The sequence below is a fragment of the Acanthochromis polyacanthus genome, chromosome 4 (genome assembly GCF_021347895.1).
Source record: "Acanthochromis polyacanthus isolate Apoly-LR-REF ecotype Palm Island chromosome 4, KAUST_Apoly_ChrSc, whole genome shotgun sequence".
NCBI classification, from domain to species: domain Eukaryota; kingdom Metazoa; phylum Chordata; class Actinopteri; family Pomacentridae; genus Acanthochromis; species Acanthochromis polyacanthus.
Genome location: NC_067116.1, coordinates 35802353 through 35820320, shown reverse-complemented (window position 1 = coordinate 35820320; position 17968 = coordinate 35802353). Strand labels below are relative to the sequence as shown.

At 41.4% G+C, this 17968-nt stretch overlaps 1 protein-coding gene across 7 annotated transcripts in view; it reads left to right on the top strand.

Moving 5' to 3' along the window:
- dab1a (DAB adaptor protein 1a) overlaps nucleotides 1-17968 on the top strand; it is a 234734-nt gene that overhangs the window by 134762 nt on the left and 82004 nt on the right. For 4 of the 7 annotated variants that reach the window (XM_022192688.2, XM_022192687.2, XM_022192686.2 and 1 more), the window contains exon 1: nucleotides 12274-12576. The gene's annotated coding sequence lies outside the window, so the exon portion shown is untranslated. Of the gene's footprint in view, nucleotides 1-21; nucleotides 79-12273; nucleotides 12577-17968 lie in introns of those variants that run through there. The other 3 variants (XM_051946933.1, XM_022192685.2, XM_051946932.1) reach the window with 1 other exon arrangement.

Genomic DNA, 17968 nt, shown 5'->3' with positions numbered 1-17968 from the left:
GTGTCTCCCTCTCTTCTCCAGGTGCATTTTCCTTCTTTGAGGAGCAGCGATATGGACACCAGGTGTGGTGACGCCCAGGTATGCTTTCAGTTCTCATAGCACACTGTAAAGTCTCTTACGCATGCATTAAACACATTCTTAGAGATGCGGCCCTCTCGTCACAATCTATTTGTTCGCTTATATACAGATATTGTTATAATGCAGCAACAAGTGCAGTACACTGACTCAGAGAAAGGCTTAGAGGAGATGAATTAAGGCAGAGTGCAGGAGGCAAGCTGAGCAGGTGGAGGCTGAGCGAACACGCAGGTGCTTGTTGGTGGCGGAGGACTTGCTAGAAAGCATGGCTGAAGTTCGGAAGTGCTGGCAGGCAGATGGCTGTTGAATGAAGCGAGCTGGCTGGCACATGATGGAGAGTCTGAGTGACTAAGAACAATGTAAATGAGGAAGTTGGCCTGAAAGCATTTAGCTACCCATGTGGGTGTCAGAACAATTCAATGAGGAGTGGAAAGAAAGTGGAGGTTGATGCACAGCAGGAGGTGATGAGAGAAGAGTGGAATGAACCAGTCCTTTCTACTTAAAAAAAATGCTTCTCATACAACTAAACTGTTTTCTCAATTACATTTTAAGAGAAACATATTTTTTCCTGGATCATGTTAGTGGTGCATCACCGATATGTTTGTAATCAACATGAATTTTGACCTTCATTTTGTTGCTTTGCTGTCACTCCTATTCAGCCATGTATTAGAGGGGGGTGTAATCTTGCTTTTCCACTATCATTTTTCTACATTGGAAACAGCTTCAACTATCTTGTTTATATGTCCTTAAAGCAGTCTCAGTCTTCATGGACAAGATGTAACTTCGGTGTTCCTTCAAAATAGGGAACACTGAATTGTTTCAGTAGATATTTGCATGAAGGGACACAAGCACTGTCACTAAAAAGGAAAAACTATGGTGAAGCACTAGCAAGTCTGCTAACTGCATGATTTTAAATCTGGTCAGAACTTGAATTTTTTTAGAGTTGCTAGCCCAAAGTGTGGTTGCTTGAAGTAATGAAGAAAACAGCAACATGCAGATGGTTAAGGATGGGACAAAGCCTGGTAACCCAGAAAATGGAGGAGAAGTGTTAAACATGTTGCAAAAGGGTCAAATTTTAACCCAGACCTTACTGTCTAAACTTAGAAAAAGGTGTCTGGTGTTTGGTGTCTAAACCAGTGAACACAAAAGTAAGTAGTAAAGAAAAATGAATCCTAAATGTAAGAATAATGACCCCACAAGGGATGCAACCCTGGTGTTCTTAATGGAAATCCCATTATAGACTTACAGTGGACTTTATGACTCTTTGAAACTCTAATCGTTTCCCACTCCATCACAGTCTCACCTTTTAAGGAAAAAATCTGAGTCTTTCAAAACGTAAATGAGGATGTTGTGTAGTTGTATGAGAACATCGTGTTTGTGCGCCGTTAACCACAGGAGACTAGAGAGAAGTGGGAGACACAGAGAGAAAACACTGGGATCATGTTGAGAGCCATGACAAATCTATGGCAATGTCAGAAAACATTCCCCGTTTACCGTGTCTCTGAATTCTGAGTGTGAATTTCATGCACTGCGCAGAACCCTCAAACACTCTCAAAGAAAGGCATAACTTAGCGTTCAAAGCATGTACGTTACTTTTGTTAACAATCCCACAGTGTAATGTGTTGCGTTTTATAGATGCAAAAATTACCTTTGTGCAAAGTTGTCAGTGATAACGGAAAATGATGGCGATTCGTAACCGACATAAATCTCAATTTACTGCTTCCCGTGGAGTAAAAATATACTTTAAATCAGCGCACAAAGCAAATGGTGACGGATCCCCAAATAGCACAGAATCTTATTTAAAAGGCTCATCTCTGCACATCACATCAATCACATAAACAGCCAAGTGAAAAACAGGAAAACCTTGGCAAAAACAAACCAGAGGTGCTGCAAGCTGCACGTATGTTGTTTTGGACCTATTGAAAATTAATAACCCGATAACGGAGCAGCAAAACAGCATCTCCCCCTGGATTCACAAGAATCAATTCTGCATTGTAAAATTCATCATATCTTCTACTTTTTGATTTGGTATTGCGTACGAGACCTCAACACATTTGCAGATTGTTGTTTTCTGAGTCCTGCAGCCTGCAAAGCTATGAACAGGGTTTCAATTCAACAAAGTAAAGTTGCTATTAGAGTATTTGTTTAGCTTTGTATCCACCTGCCATCAGATCTGGTGTTGTTTTTTTTTTTTTTTTTTTAAGCTTTAAGCAGCCTCTTACCCCCTCAGATACATGATGATGCTCTAATATTCCTGACTCTCTGTTTTTCTATTTATACCCACTGAGATGAGCAATGAGCCCCAGGCACCCCTCACTCACTAACCCAGGACTCACACTGGCACAGAAACACACTTTCTCCCTCAGACGCACGCATGCACGTACTGCGCGTTGAGGTTGAGGTGGAGGTTAGAGGTTTTCATCAACTGCGCTTCTGACCATATGCACTAATGTAATGCAGTTAGCGGTACTGTGAAGCTGCAGAAAGCGCACAGAGGCCTGGAGTTCCTGCTGTGTCCTTGCTTTCAGCCTTCACACAGCCAGATGAAAAGCAATTCTAAAGAAGAAATAACATTTGCTATTCTGTTTTTTTTCCCCCTGCATTTATGTCTGACTTTGTAAACATTAAACTGTAATGAACATGAGAGACAAGACAGTATTGGCAAAGTTGTCCTTCAGGAGCATCATCGCGGGACTTATGTTTTTTTTTTTTTTTTTTAATGTATAACCTTAAGTGAGTTCTATATTAATCCATAAAGTCACGTGACTCTTTCCCTGAATCATTGCCAAACAACTAACAAGAGCGAGCGAGGTCAATACCAACACCATAAGAGAAATCTGTTTTGAAGTGCATTTTTTAAGCTTTAATTAACTCCCGCAATCAAAAAGCAATTAGCAGTGAGCCATTAACCTGCATGTTCTTCGTGACCTGAACTAAAAGGTGAGTTTATCACATTAAACACACGCCTGCGCTCACACACCTGCACATATATCCAGATATACCGGCTGGCAGAGGGAGAGAGAGGGGGGAAAAAAGCGAGCCAGAGTACTACTGTGTAACTGAAGTGGTTAAAATTGAATGAAGACAACATCCACGAGAAACAGCCCATTCTGCATTATTTACAATATTGAGAATACACTGAAACTGTGTCAGCTTGACTTGTTCCACCTCCTCTGCCCTCTTTTCCCCTCTCTATCCTCCTCCCAGTGTTACCATTAACACTCTATTCTCCATCCAACACACACACACACACAAACACATACACACGGCGACATACATTTTCCCTCCTGTAGCTGCACCTGTTATGATAGTGATCCTACCAAATCAGTATTGTAACTCCTCAGTCCGGTGAAGCAGAAAGTAGTCCCGAGGGATGCACTGTTACAGCAGATGCTATCATCCACTGTTGGATCTGCACTGATGTATAATTTTTGTATTTGAATGATGACACATTTCCGTGTAGATAAGCGTACCTGCATTTGCTCCCTGTGACTCTGTAACAGGAAGTTTGGGCCGATGCTTTGTTTGGATAAAGATAAAAAGTAGGGATGCACAGTAGCGGCATCATCATCAGTATCAGATGACAAAGGCTTAAAATGCAAAATTTACAATTTTTCTTGACAGTATTTTTACTGACAGTATTTTTTCATCCATGCTCAGACATTTTTTCTCATTTCCTAGTTAATGTGCATATTTAAAAGGTGTTATACGTGATGTCTGCACCTGCCAGTGGCCAGTCATGACAGGGATAAGCATAAAAATCTGTCAGTTTTTTCAGAAACCAGATGTTCTCTGTAATTTGGTGGAAGAAATGTGAATATATGTCAGTGTAAGCAATCAACCAAAATGAGTTGTAAGATACTGGCATATTGGCTAAATTCCTATAGCGTGCATCTCTAATAGAAAATAGAGGTTGGTGTAGATGATGCAGTGATGGGTAAATGTCTCTGTGATTGTAAGTGTACACTATTTAAATGTAGTCTGTTGCGACATGGATACTTGTGTACAATAAGGTAATATCAGCCTTTAGTTCTGTTACGGGTTTCTCAATCTGTTCTCGTGTCAGGTGATTGGTTTGATATGTCGAACATCCTCGTGAATAAAATTGCATCATAGAGAAAGAATCTATAGCTCTGTTCACATAGGATTAGTCTTACGTGGGGACCTCGTGTGATCGAGAGATTCTCCCTCCATGTCTGTGTTTCATGCAGCGGATTCACACAGGATAAGTGAAATGCTTTCCTTGTGTTTACTGATGTGTGTGAATGTGATATAGATTGACTGCCACATTAAAACTGTTCCTTGCTTGCTATCCATCTAAACATCCATCAGGATTTCACTCTTCTGATAGGTTTGAGTTTGCTCTTTCTGTGAATGGGTCTACAAGCTGTACAGCTGCTTGACTTTGCCATCAAAATACTGTCCTAACTTTCATTTTTAGTTGCAACCAGTATTCTCAGGCAGGAAAGGGTCAAATGGTCAGAAAGATACAACAGAGGGAACAGAAAACCACGGGGAAAAAACGCCGGATCTAATATTGTCACTGGACCTCTGCGTTTTGCAAAATGTGGTAGGTAATATGCAGTGGATTTTTTACTTTACAAATGACGGACATGGCAGCTTCACACAGGATTATGATCACAGACAACCCCTGCAGTTATTACAAATGGTCCCCAGGTAATATTAGTCCTGTGCGAATAAGCTGTCTGACAGATTTCCCTGAGGCGAGATGAGAGACGGACGTTCCAATAATCCTCATTAGGGGAACAATGCCCAATGTCTAACCAGCACTACTGTCTCAGGTACCAGTTTAATCGGACTTAAACAACCAGGGAAACATTCTTATTCCATCTATGACATCAAGTGTGCAACTCCAGGAAAGCTATTCTCTGTGTTCTTGATCAGCTCTCTGCTGCAGTCGTTCTCCACAAAGATCACCTCAGCAATAGTCATATATATGTTTAAAGTCATTATAATATGTTGTATTGCGTGTTGAGTGTTAATGTATTATATAGAGCTCAATTTATAGTTTTGTCAAGATGCTGAATCTCCATGAACTCCACAGAGATTACTTTGTAACTGACCCTGCACTCTGAACGTCTTGTGGAAGGGCGGTGTGAAGAGAAGGCAGAGAATTTCTTCATTCAGTGACTGAACTTAATGCACAGCAACCACATCAAGTAGTGTCTAATCGAAGCTTGAGTTTTGCCATTGAAATAAATTGAGATACTGCATTTTCTTTTGAAAACACAATGACATATTTGCCTCTATTGTGGTGATATGTTCATAGATCATGTAAAGCAGAGATTGAAAGTAATAGTAAACCATTTCCCTGGATGTAACACTGTATAGTCTAGGGGGACCAAAAAACAACACCCTATCTTTCCATTTTTAAATGTTTAATTTTAAATTTATCTAAAAAGTCTATTCCTGGGGAATTTCCGTTGCCTCTATTGTACAACCCAGCTGCACTTTATTTTACATATCTGCAAGCTGTGACTAATGCATGTGGCAAATAAGTAAATGGATAGATAAAGCAAAACTATGAAAATCGTCACAGAAAAACAAAATGAGATGAAATTAAACCTCCATTGACAACTTTATTACTGGCCCAACAAAAAAAAATCTTGCTAATGTTGCTGGTAATGTTATCACCACTGCCTCCTGTCACTTCCAGTAAGACCCCCGTTAATCTTTCCCTGCTAATAACCTTCTTTAATTACTTCTCAGACCCAAATTATGTTCCTATTATGACACACGTATACATCCATAGAATGCTTTAGTATAAGATTAATGCATTTCTCTGTGTATTTTGTCTACTTTTTTTCAACTGTTAAACAATTGTGTCCTTTCGTGAGACACACTTGTAACACACCAGAGCCTGCTACAAGCAAAACTGATGGCAAGTCGCGTTCAGCATTGTAAAACTACTGAACTGGGATCAATACGGAATCGCATTAGTATCTGGGCTGTGAAATAATCTGTGGGTTCAGGGTCGAGAGTACGGTGAGTTCATGCTCACAGTGGATTTCTCACAGATGTGGGATTAGATGTTCCCTTTGTTCTGAGGAGAAGCTGTGTGTCTGTGTGTGCATGTTCCCATACACAAACATATTTATGGGAGATGATGGATCCTCCCAGAGGCAAAAGCCCTGAAAGTTACACATCCTGATAAAAGCATAAACATGTGTGACATTTCTGCAGAGCACATCTTCGTATAAACTCCCCTGCGGCTTAAAACACACACATTCATGCACTTGCATACATATACCAGCTCCCTCCTATTTACCCCAATCAACTACACCACCTGTCACCCAGAGGTTTTTTTTTTCTGTTTCTGTCTCTCTTTTCCTTTATCTACATTTGAGAATACCATTGCAGCAGACTGCCATAACGTTAGAACTCCCTCTGAATGTGTGCACATCTACAGTTTTCAGATTCAGTATACTTTCCCCTCTCCGAAACCATCTCCCCTCATCTCCACATGCTCTTTCACTCTCCTCACATCTGTCAGCCACTTGATATCCTGATACATCTGACTTATTGAAGAGTGGCATGCTTTGATAGCTACGGTTCCGCTGTGATATATCTTCTTTGGATGGGGGTCCAGCCTCGTAGCTACATACCATCTGCCTATGCTGTTACTCACTCGCTCTCTCGTTTTCCTGGTGTCATTCGGAAACACTCGCACATCCACACACGGGAGCGTACGGGAGATTGTAAATGAGGCAGGTCACTGTAAACTTGTGTGTGCACATTTGGGTCAAAGTTAATCTCATTCTCGTCTAGATGTATGGCTGAAATTCACCTCCAGACGTATTGACGCCTTTTCAGAGGAGACTGTGTCATTCAGAGGCGTCGACTGATTTCAGCTGTTTGATTACAATGTTATGTGACTGTAGCAGGCTATGTCTGAATGCAGTATGAACGTATAGGATTATGCCCAAGTAATAGTGACTCAACTTGTGTCCTTTGGAGCTTGTCTTACTCGGGCTCGATGAATCTGCCATCCTCCTCTAACATGCTGTTAAGCTAGTGCTGGCTTTGATTTCGCTGATGACGGCTTAGAGCTGGAATGTGTTCAACTTGTGCCACAATACACAAGATGACTGTTTATTAGTGAGTGTCTGTATTCTGTCTTTTCTGATTCTGGCCATGGTGTGTGTGGAGTTGAGTGTGTTGCCACTCTTTAGTTTTCCTCTTCAGATGTTGCCAACCAAGAAATGACTGCACAAGGCTCAGCATTGCTTTCATTTGATTCTACATTTAGACAGATAAAAAACAAAAGCAAAACAGGCACTGCTTTGTGGATGACAGGTATTAGTCACTGTCCATCACAGTCCTGACAAATTGTCACCACCCGGCAACCTCCCTGTGTTGGTGTTTTTCTTTCTCCACCTCCCTTCAGCATGTCCCTCTGACAAGCTCTTATTAGATAAAAGCATCCTCATTGAATTTTGGCTACAATTAAAAGGACAATTCCAACACTGTGAAATAACATTTGCAAAAATATGCATCGTCAGAACTTAATCAAGAATATAATTCAACCGCTTAAACAATTTTTATGTTCAGGAATGCAAGCAAATAACTGGAATTTGGCATCTCAGTCAAAAAATAATAATGTGCATTATGCATGATTACAATTTTTCTCTACTTTTTTTTGTAAAACAGTAAATTTGAAAATCCATAAACAATAATAATTATATTTTAGCATGACGGGTATCATTTTGATTACAGCACTTACACATATAGGCAGATTAACCATAGACGGAAACATAATAAAATGTTTTGATGATCAGCAATACTATCAATTTAGGGCAGTGGTGGCAAACACCTTACAGCGGGTGGTGGTCTGATCAATTTTACAAGCGCTTACTGACAAAACAAGCTTTTTAAAATTTGCACTGTAACTTGCCATCTCGTTCCTCTACATCCCGTCTCATCCACTGGCACTGGTTTGAATACTTCCGAGTTTGTGTAGAGATTTTTTGCATCTATATTTGATAGTGTTCTAATATTTTATCTTGAATATGATGTCTCTGGATTTTGAAGATTGTTGGTCAGCGTGACTTTACGTGGCTTAAGGTTTTATCAAGTTTACCGTCTTTGACAGTCTTCAACTGTCAACGACCCATAGTGCTTCTGTACTGTACAGCCATTACAGTAGTTCAGCAGTGCAGAGCTACGCTCAAGCAATTAGAAAGCTGCCTTTGTTTCTTTTAACGAGTTTGACCCGTTTTGCTGATAATACGCATAAATTTCCATTCTTTCTCCTTCTCTGTTTTTTCGTCTGTCTTTATCTTTCGGTTTTCATCCTATATCTGTCTCTCTCTATGTCCCTTTTGCTCCATTTGTGTGAATTAGAGGGATCCTAATCCTGTGAAACAATGTTTTTTGTGAACAATACGAAGGAGCTGACCTTCACGTTTTCACCAGAGATCATATCCATCTGGACATTCCCATGGATTACCCTATAGGAGCTGCGTGTGTCTGCAGGAAGTTGTCCATTTTCGTGTGTGTGGGTGCATGCGTGTTGATGCGATTTTATCTACTCAGGTGTGTTTCTATGTGATTGATGTGTGTGTGTGTGACAGGAGTGAGAGGAAGGAGAGAAAACTAGCTGCTGGCTTACCCACATGAGCATCCAAGAGTTATCTGTTCAGCCAAGCTGAGACAGACCGAAAGAGACTGAGAGCAGAGGAAGGTGAGTGAGGGAGGCAGATACTGAGGGAGGGAGATATGGCAAAAAAAAAAGGGGGCAGAGATACTGAAGTGTGGGAGGGAGATAGAGAGGAGGGCTCTGCACAGATAGAGAGGGTAAACCACAGCTATACTTGGGTATGAAAACAGAGCAGGGAGGGAAAAGATGAAGGGAGGAGAGGTGGGGCAGTGGATGAGGTTGTGTGATGGAGGTGAAAAGTTTATGGAGATGCATGAGAGAGACATTCAATGATGTAAATGAGGTTTAAATACACAGCAGTAGAGACACATAGGAATGATATGGATGTGTGACTACAAATTGAAGAAACGTTCCAGCTTTGTTGTCACCTCAAAGCTTTCACAGCATAAAGTCACTAAATATTACCCTGTCACTCATCCTCAAATGTCAATATCTATTCCTTGTAGCTTTCAGTCTATGAAATCTAACCAGTGATGACAGAAACAACATGATGGATTGATAGTAACCACATGTTCATATTGAAAATTGTACAGTGATTTTTTTTTTTTAAAACAAAAGCACAAAGCACAAAGCACAAGTGGCTGCGTTGGTGGGGATGTTTTGCTTGAGGTACCAGTGAGATGATGAAATACGACTGACATCCTTATCGAATGCAAAAACACCACACAGCAGCCTAGAATTCTACGAAAAAGGCATTTACATCTCTGGACAGTTATAACCCAAACGGCAACATCCAGGACTGAAGAACAGAAACTAACATGCAAGTGCCAAAAAATTGTAGTTCCTCAAGTGGCCACTTGAGGCTGGCTGCAAGAGTGAGTCATTCCATATAGACTTTCATGTTAATGCAAAACTTTACGGCAGAAATTAACATTTTTACAGCCTAGTACCAAAAATATTCTCGTCTCTGTAGTAATTTTCCCATTCACGACAACTGTCAAGGGATGATTTTTTTATATAGCTAGCCTGTTTAGATTGTTTGAGGGCTTAAAATAATGTGTACTGAAAGGTGAGGTCACTTTGAGTGACAGGTTGGTATGATCAAGGGACAGTCCGTGGCACAAAGACATTTGCTCCACTCAGATTCCACTTTTTTTTTTTTTTTTTTTACCAATTTCTGGATTTGCAGAGTGTTAAGTGGAGTTGGGTACTAAAAAGATGGCGGCAGTCAGAGCCTATGAGTGACGTGACAGAGGATTCATCCATCTTCTACAGTAGATATTCTAATTGTGACATTGTCGTCTCACGACAATAGCCAGAAACATAATTATCCATCACCTTGGCCAAGTATTCTGCTAACAATGTGCATTTTAACATATTAGGTTCCCCATACACTCTGTTAATGGATGAATTCAGACTTTGTCACACCAGAAGCTGATCCATGTTCAACTTTTTTTTTTCCTGGAGCCCTTTTCGGTCAGTGTCACCACTGAGCAAATGTGGTTGCCTCGTTTAACTGACCAATAGTTCCTTAAACACAGTTTAAGTTTCTTATTTTCTTGTCAAAGAAGCAGTTCTCTGCATTACTTAAGTTTTTTGTGCATATTTTGGCACATACAACAAGATCCAAATGTCCAAGACAACGCTGCAAAACTTTATAGCGTGATGTTTCAGCCAGGATTTGAAGTCAATCTACAATAAATACATGTCACAGTTATATGCTGTCTCTGTTGAAGCAGATTCTCTACATGCAGTCCTGCTCATAGGTGCTTTACTGACAGTTTCCTCTTGCGATAGACCTAGTGTCATTTGCTTTCTGCTTTACACAAGCACTAAGAGGAAGAGGAGCCAACTCATGCAGGATGTTACAGGCAGGACAAGCATCTGTAAATTTGTACAGATGCTTGTACATGCTCTAGATCCAATAGGTTGTTATTTCTTCACTTTTTATTTTGAATTTGTGACACTGGCTGTATTGAGGCATTCGTGCAGAAAGTCACATTTCTCTGAGCGTTTTGCTTTCCATTAAAGCCACATTAAATGACACTTGGATGGATTTAATCTACTCTCAACAGAAGTAGCGTACTGATAGTAGGAAACATGGCACCAGGTGGACGTGGAGGCGAAAAATCTGTGACAAATGATGGCTAGACTCAAGGTTTCCGAGGTGTCCATGAGAAAACTACACAGCATTATCGCATGATTTTTGTGGCTACTACATAATGTGTTGAAACTTCCAATAAATGCTTTTATTATATATGAAAATATATGTAAAATGAGATGCCTTGCGAATTCAGTCAGTACGACACAAATTTGGAAATATTCTCCAATCTGTCTTCACTAGTGGACTCAGACATTTACACTGTATATTGTTCAGTAGTTTTATCCCATCTGATAACAAATTCAGTCATCAAATGTTCGTTTTTTTTGCAACATATGTGACAATTTCTTCCTTGCATATTCCACTCCACCCCTGTGTCTCCACCAACTATTAAACCAAACCCCTATGTGGGTCTGAATGTGCCAGAAGAGGTTTTTGGGTGAAAGAGTGTCATGTTTCTTCCATTCTTTGCAGTGATCTGAGGAATTGTGTCCATGCTGAGCCTCCTAAACTCTCCACAAGCAGCAACAACACATTTGGAGAGGGGTGGGGGAGTGATATGAGGGCCAGAGAGTGGAGGAGAAAAGGCAGAAGAGGAGGTGCAGGGGTAGAGAAATGAACAGAGAGGAGGGGGATTAAAGGGGGACAGGCAGCGCGAGATGAAGGCTCAGGGGAGAATGGAGGAAAGTCATGAAACTGCAAAATATTATGATTCAACGGATTCAGCGCAGTTGCATCAGTCTTATATTTTAACATTTTCTTGTGTCAATCTTAAACTAATTAACAAGCAAAAGTAAAGAAGCAGTTTTTTTCTGTCTTTAGGGTCTTTTTCTTTCTTTTCTTTAAAGTTCAGAAAACTTTAAGTGCGCTCCCACTCCTGAAGCACGAAGGTTCAACTCCACGGTCCATGACTCACATACCGTTTACGCTGCACGACTTAACTGTGGGTGGTTGACCGATCAATAGTCTTTGCTGAATGACTGAGTGAAGGCTGCGGTATGACTGGCTGCTGCTGCATTCGTGATTCTGTGAATGTGTTATTGTCTCAGCATTACTACGTATGTGTAAAAAAAAAAAAAAGACAGTAGTGGGTGTGTGATGACTGTGAAATTTGGACAGGGCACTCATCTTCAGCCTACAAACTACTGCTGTGTGTCCAAACACTGGTGCAGCTTCACCAATCACAACATTTCCTCCTCAACTTTTAATTCTAAATCCACCAATCAGCTCTTCTTCCTCAGCCTCCTTCTCCTTTCATCTTTCACTAGCTCATTATAGTTCTGTAATATACATATATAAATCCTCCACCATCACTCCCACTCTACCCCCCCCCCCCCCCCTCCACTTCTCTCTCTCTCAGCCTTCACTCCTTGAAAGCTGGAAATCAGGACAGCTCAGCAGTGGAGGGGTTAAGACGAATCCAGCCCTGTGATTGGCTGCCGGCCGGCGGTCTGAATCAGCCTACAGAAAAGAGGTAACCAGGCAACCTCAGAGAGAGAGAGGGAGAGGAAAGAAGAAGAGGGGGGCAGAGGACCGAGGAGGGGAAAAAAAGCGCTGAAAGAAGCCTGGCATAGTTTTTTGTAAGGATTGTGGAGAAAAAAAAAGATGTAACGAAGCTTGCAAACGCTCTCCCCGGGATGGAAAACTGGATTACTCTCCCTTCTGAAACCCACTGTGGATGTCTGAATAAACCAAGGAGGAGATACACGGGAATGAATGGATTCTAAATCCTTTTCTCAAAATGGGAACTAACTGTGCTGGTTTTCGCTGTAGTGCAAAGGTAAGTACGCCAATGCGAACGGAGCCTGAGCCCGGAGGTGGCGCAGAAAGAAAGTGGCGGATCTCGTCCCGGGTCCTGCGCCGGAGGTCCAAAAAAGTGTGCACTTTTCAGATCAGTTCATGCATTTAACAAGCCTGTGGATTCAGTTTGCAGCGCTGCTGTCTGTGCGATGAATTATCTATTGCTGCTGCTGCTGCTGCTGGTGCATCGGGATTTTAGTGCGCTCGCATGTGTGTGTGTGTTTGCTGGTTGTTGAGGGGGGAGTGGAGTGACCCTCTTCACTGAAATAGTGGTGAGGGGCTGTTTGGGGGGTGCTGTTAGGCGGGAGGAAAGACAGCGGTTTGAATGCTGCATTTGGAGTGTGAAGTTGCGCGACTCAGCACCAGATTGCACCGAATTATTACTATCAAGTGATCGCAAGTTTTCATTCCTTTAACCATCAGAAACATGCACTTAAGCTTTACTCGCCTGGTGCGTGCTCACCTGCTCCACAACGTCAGGAAATGTGATTTTAAAAAAGAGTCTCTTTGTGACTTTATGGGAACCTTATACCGAATTTGAATACAGCTGCACTTAAATTAATGTGCGTAATTTGGAAACGAGAATGCGTAAAAACTTTACGCACGGAGTTTATTCCCGTTTTCTTGATTCCCGCCCGGTGCTCCTGATGTGTGGGGCTCCGTCCACACTTTTACGCACAATGGGAGCGGAGTGAAATGAAGTGAGACGAGGTATAGTGGAGGTTATGTTGATGGAGTTAGTGCAGGAATGCAGTCAATGGTCTGTGGGCTGCAGCTGCCTCTCATTGACTGGGTTTAGGAGGTTTGATGGAGAGAAAGAGCGACAAGAGAGGGAATGAGAGCTTAATGGTCGGTCGCGGTCAGTTTGCTTTAAAGAGGGGGGTCCAGGCTCCTGCTGCAGCTAAAAGCCGCATGAAGCTGTGGCGCTCTGCAGACCCTCACTCTCCACTCTCTCTCTCACTCTGGCACACAACCTGCATCAGCTTTATGTGTGTCGCTGGTGGATGAGCAGACAAATGGAGCTGGATTGTATGGATATGAATACTTGTGCATCTTGAAATGTGACCTTTCCTGCAATGTATTTGTCCTGTTTGTTAGGTCTTGTGTCAATCACAGGCAATCCAGGTGCAGATGAACCTGCTGTTTTATTCTGAGACACACTTTGCAATAGTCAGTATCTACTTTGTCGAGCATACCAAATGGAAACACCCAAATCAACATCATGAAATATGTTTAATCTCCACCTTTTACACTATGACCCCAAAAAGTGCCCTCAAATCTAATCACAACTTTTAAATGCTTCTTTTACAGTAGATGCAACTATTGCTAATGACTTTATTTACATTTTGCATCTACTTGTAGCTGTACACATAGAAGTTTAGATACAGGATCATTTCATTATTATCTGAATAGTGTAATCATTTTTCTTAAATTTAGGTTGAATGTGAAAACTTTCACCACTTCTGCAAAAACAGGCCTCTTACTTCTGCCTGTATGGGCCCAGCTGGTGACTCCAGGTTGTCATAGAAACCCACAGAGTATTGTGTGGAAACTCTCAAAGAAAACACTGTTGAAGGCTCTCTTTCTCTCTCTTTCAGTCTTCATCTCCGTCTGCTCTGTCTACAGCCTCCCTTCTTTTTTCTTCTTTTTTTTCCCCCCTGCTCTTTGTCACTTTTCACAACCTGGCAACCCGGGCCTGCCTCTTGCAATTTATGTTTTTTCATTGCGGTATTGTAGGTTTTCTGTGTGTGTACTGTATAACGGTAGACAATGCTCCTGAATGAATGTGGGCCTAAATCTTACACAGAAAAGAGCTGTTTTATAGGTTATGTAGTCTTGACATAAAGAGGTCTTTGAAAGCTGGAGCTTACTGTTCGGGGTTCCTGAAGCTTTTCACAGCCTTTGCAAAAAAAAAAGAAAAAAAAAAGCAGACTTGTAACTGTGATTTCGTATCTCAGTCAAAGACATGTGTGAACCTCTGATATCTGGAAAGCCTCCTTTTTGCGCATGGAATCGTTCTCCGCCAACACTATGTAAATGTCTGCATAAAATGACTAGCTGTTCCAAAATAAAGCACCACCTGTGAAGTATTACATCAGGCTCAAGGTCTTCTTTTAACTCTGTAAAGTTTGGCTCAAATGCACTGCTGCCTTCAGAATAAAGGCTATGAATAGTTGAGGCCTTTGTACAAACCTGATTCACTGGAAACCTGACATGGTCTGGACGATGAGTCAGTGTTAATTCATGTACAAGTTAATTTCCCTTGAGACAAGTTTTCAGTGGGGGTCAAAGAATAACATACTGAATTTTTAATTAGCCAACATGCAACAAATCTTTGTCTCGAAGCCCTGTGACAGCCAGAAAGTAAATACATAGCCTAAATTGGTCAGGTCAAGATGGCACCACATAGTTCGACTTTAACCTTATCATTCGCATAGCTGCTTGTTTTGCAAAGGCACCCCAGTGACACTTGTTGCTATGGACACAATTGAACGCGACGATTAATTGACAGCCTATTCAAGTTACCTGCCTGACATGACGGTGGCTGTGTCTCTGTGGCATTTCTTTAAATTAGCTGTGCTGGAAACAATGAGCAAGCGGCTGCAGAGGAATTAAACTTGTGTTTGAAGATAAGTAACATTTCCCAAAGTCCTGTTGCTTTAATTTTTTTCATGATTGACCTGGAAATCGAAAGGGAACATCTTATTTCATGCAAATGTTGTATCTACCTTGGCAACGCCAAAGAAATTTGGAGTCCAGCATCTTTTTCCTTTTTTACATCATTTTTCCCCCAATGGACACTTCCATTAGCTCACCTTCTACTTTTTTGTGACATTCAAACCCCCCGCTGAACTGCTTTCGTGGTTCATTCCAAATGCACATATGACTGCAAATACATTTTTCCATTTTAAGATAAACTGCTCTTTGAATTTCACTTTTCACTGCTGCCTTTTATGCGCCGCCTTTCCACCTGCTGTCCTCTATAAGTTAAATCCAGTGGACTTGAGGTGCCCCAGCACAGCTCTGACTCATGATTGAACTTCTCTGAGCCCAACATAATGCAAAAGCACTTACCTGTAACTTCCTCATGTCCTTCTTTAATGTATGTCACTCTCAAAGGTAGAATTTTTGCACATTTCAGCAGCAATAGAAAGGCAAAAAAGATTCCCAGTGAATTTTATACTCGCTCTTTTGCAGTATTTTAAACAGGTTGTAACATGTTAAAGATGGGTGTTTTTTTTCCAGTAGGGGTTCCACTACAGAGAGGAAAAGGGGAGAATTGACTGGCTCTTGGCTGGCTGCCCTTCCCATTGATCTACTCCTCGTGTGAGCGTGTGTGTGTGCATGTGTGACATTCTCTCGGATATAATTGGCATCGGGAATATCTTTACAACCCGCTGGGACTAAGTGTGTATATATGTACCCTATTTCTTGCCATTTATTTACTGTGAGGGAAATGGAAAGTGCGTTTGTGCCCGACAAATCAATACTCGCACAGACAGGCGCACATTTCTAAGCCTTAAGACGCTGTATGCGCACAAAACTATCATTACCACCAATCGTGATTACCTCTTGAATTCAAACAGGCAAACGAAAGCCCATTACATGCGTGCACGCTCCCGCAGAGAGGCTGTGAGGGAGCAAGGCAGTCCATCCAGAGGTTCAGATCAAGCTGCCAGCTAATCTGCCTCTGCAGTCTATAATCTATAATCTTCTTAAAACACTAGCAATCTGGCCGCACCGCTGGGATTAGCATGTGCAGACACAACAGCAGCTCCCGCACACATTTTCCTTGCCCTTATATTTGACCACGAAAAGACTGCGTGGGTTTGGCATGCTCTACTTTTTACAGCTCGACTTCCCAGCTTTAGACTGTGACTCGGAAATGGGATAAGTACATGAATAGAATCCTGTGTGGAGTTATGGCTTTTGATTTGTATTATTTCATCCAGTGTCAGTGGGGCTCCTATCAGAATGTGATAGAATAATATATCATATAATTGCCTTTCCTTTTGTTGCCTAATCAAAGAGGTCTCAGGCTCCAACTATAGGTGACTAAAGCCCCAAAAAATGAGATCACTCCTCATCTGAATGACTTCATTTGACATTACATTTCCTCCGGTCAGTAGACTCCCCACATTTGATTGTTAGATTGTTGTCAGTGGTTGAATGTGACATTTTCAGACAGATGTGGTGCAGATACACTCAGGCTGGACAATATGTCACAATTTTCCAGCTGGTCACCATCAGTTAAATATATTTGCAGAGGGGACTAATCAGTGTTTCCCGTACTTTGATTTATTTGTGGCAGCCCACCACAGTATCAACAATGACAGCCACATATTGATTTTTTTTTTTTCTTAGAATTTAAAGTGGGGAAAAAAATGTATTTCATTGCAAATCCATGTCCTGCTCTCTCTGTGTCTCACAAGCCCATTGAAAAAAGACACATCTGTGAACAGCATCTCCTCGCTGACACTCTTCTATTGTTTTTGGCTTTTCCCCGCAGAACAGAACCGATCCATAGTTCACAAAGGTTGCTATCATAAACAGCTCTCTGCTCAAATTAGTCCAAAACTGACACATACAAAGTAACTTCAATTAATATTAGTCTAGCTTTCTGTAATACATTGTCAGTGTCAGAGACCAAATTCTTTAAAAACGTATTTATAAACATGTCAGGTTACCAGTTTAGGTACATTTACAGGTTCTTCTTCCTCTGGTTTGTATCTGTACTCTAGCTTCACTTTCCAGACCAACTCTGTCATGATGAGGAGAAGCAGAGAGACACTGTTGTAATGTTACATGAAGTAAGCCTTAAATAATTTTTCTGTGATAGCAAACATGGCACACAACATTTACACAACAATTCTAAAATGTGGGCCTGTCTGTACACTTAATGGCTGATATCAGTAACTTAACCACCTCTTATCAGCATGAAATATACAGCGACTGAGACAATGAGCTGCAAACTTACTTTTCTTACTTTCTTGAACTGCCATTTCTATTAATACACACTTTCAGTTGTGTTTGTTGAATCTAAAGGAGACAGACTAAATTAGCAAAAATGACCTCAAAATTTGCCCCACAAACCAACTGCTGATGGAGCCAGCTAATCGTGGATATCTGATTCATGTGCCCAGCTGTCCAACCCTAAGACAGAATGCATGCAAAAAGTTTGCAAACATAGTTTCCTCCTTGATTCTCACCTTGAATGTATAATATCACACTTTTTGTTTTTGATGTTGCTGCCTAGCAACAGGAGCTCCACCCTCAGGCAGCCAACGGCAAAGCGGAGGACCTCAAAAAGACCCTAAAAAACATCCACCCTTCATCTGATCTGCTTCAAACTGGACACTACACACCCCCAG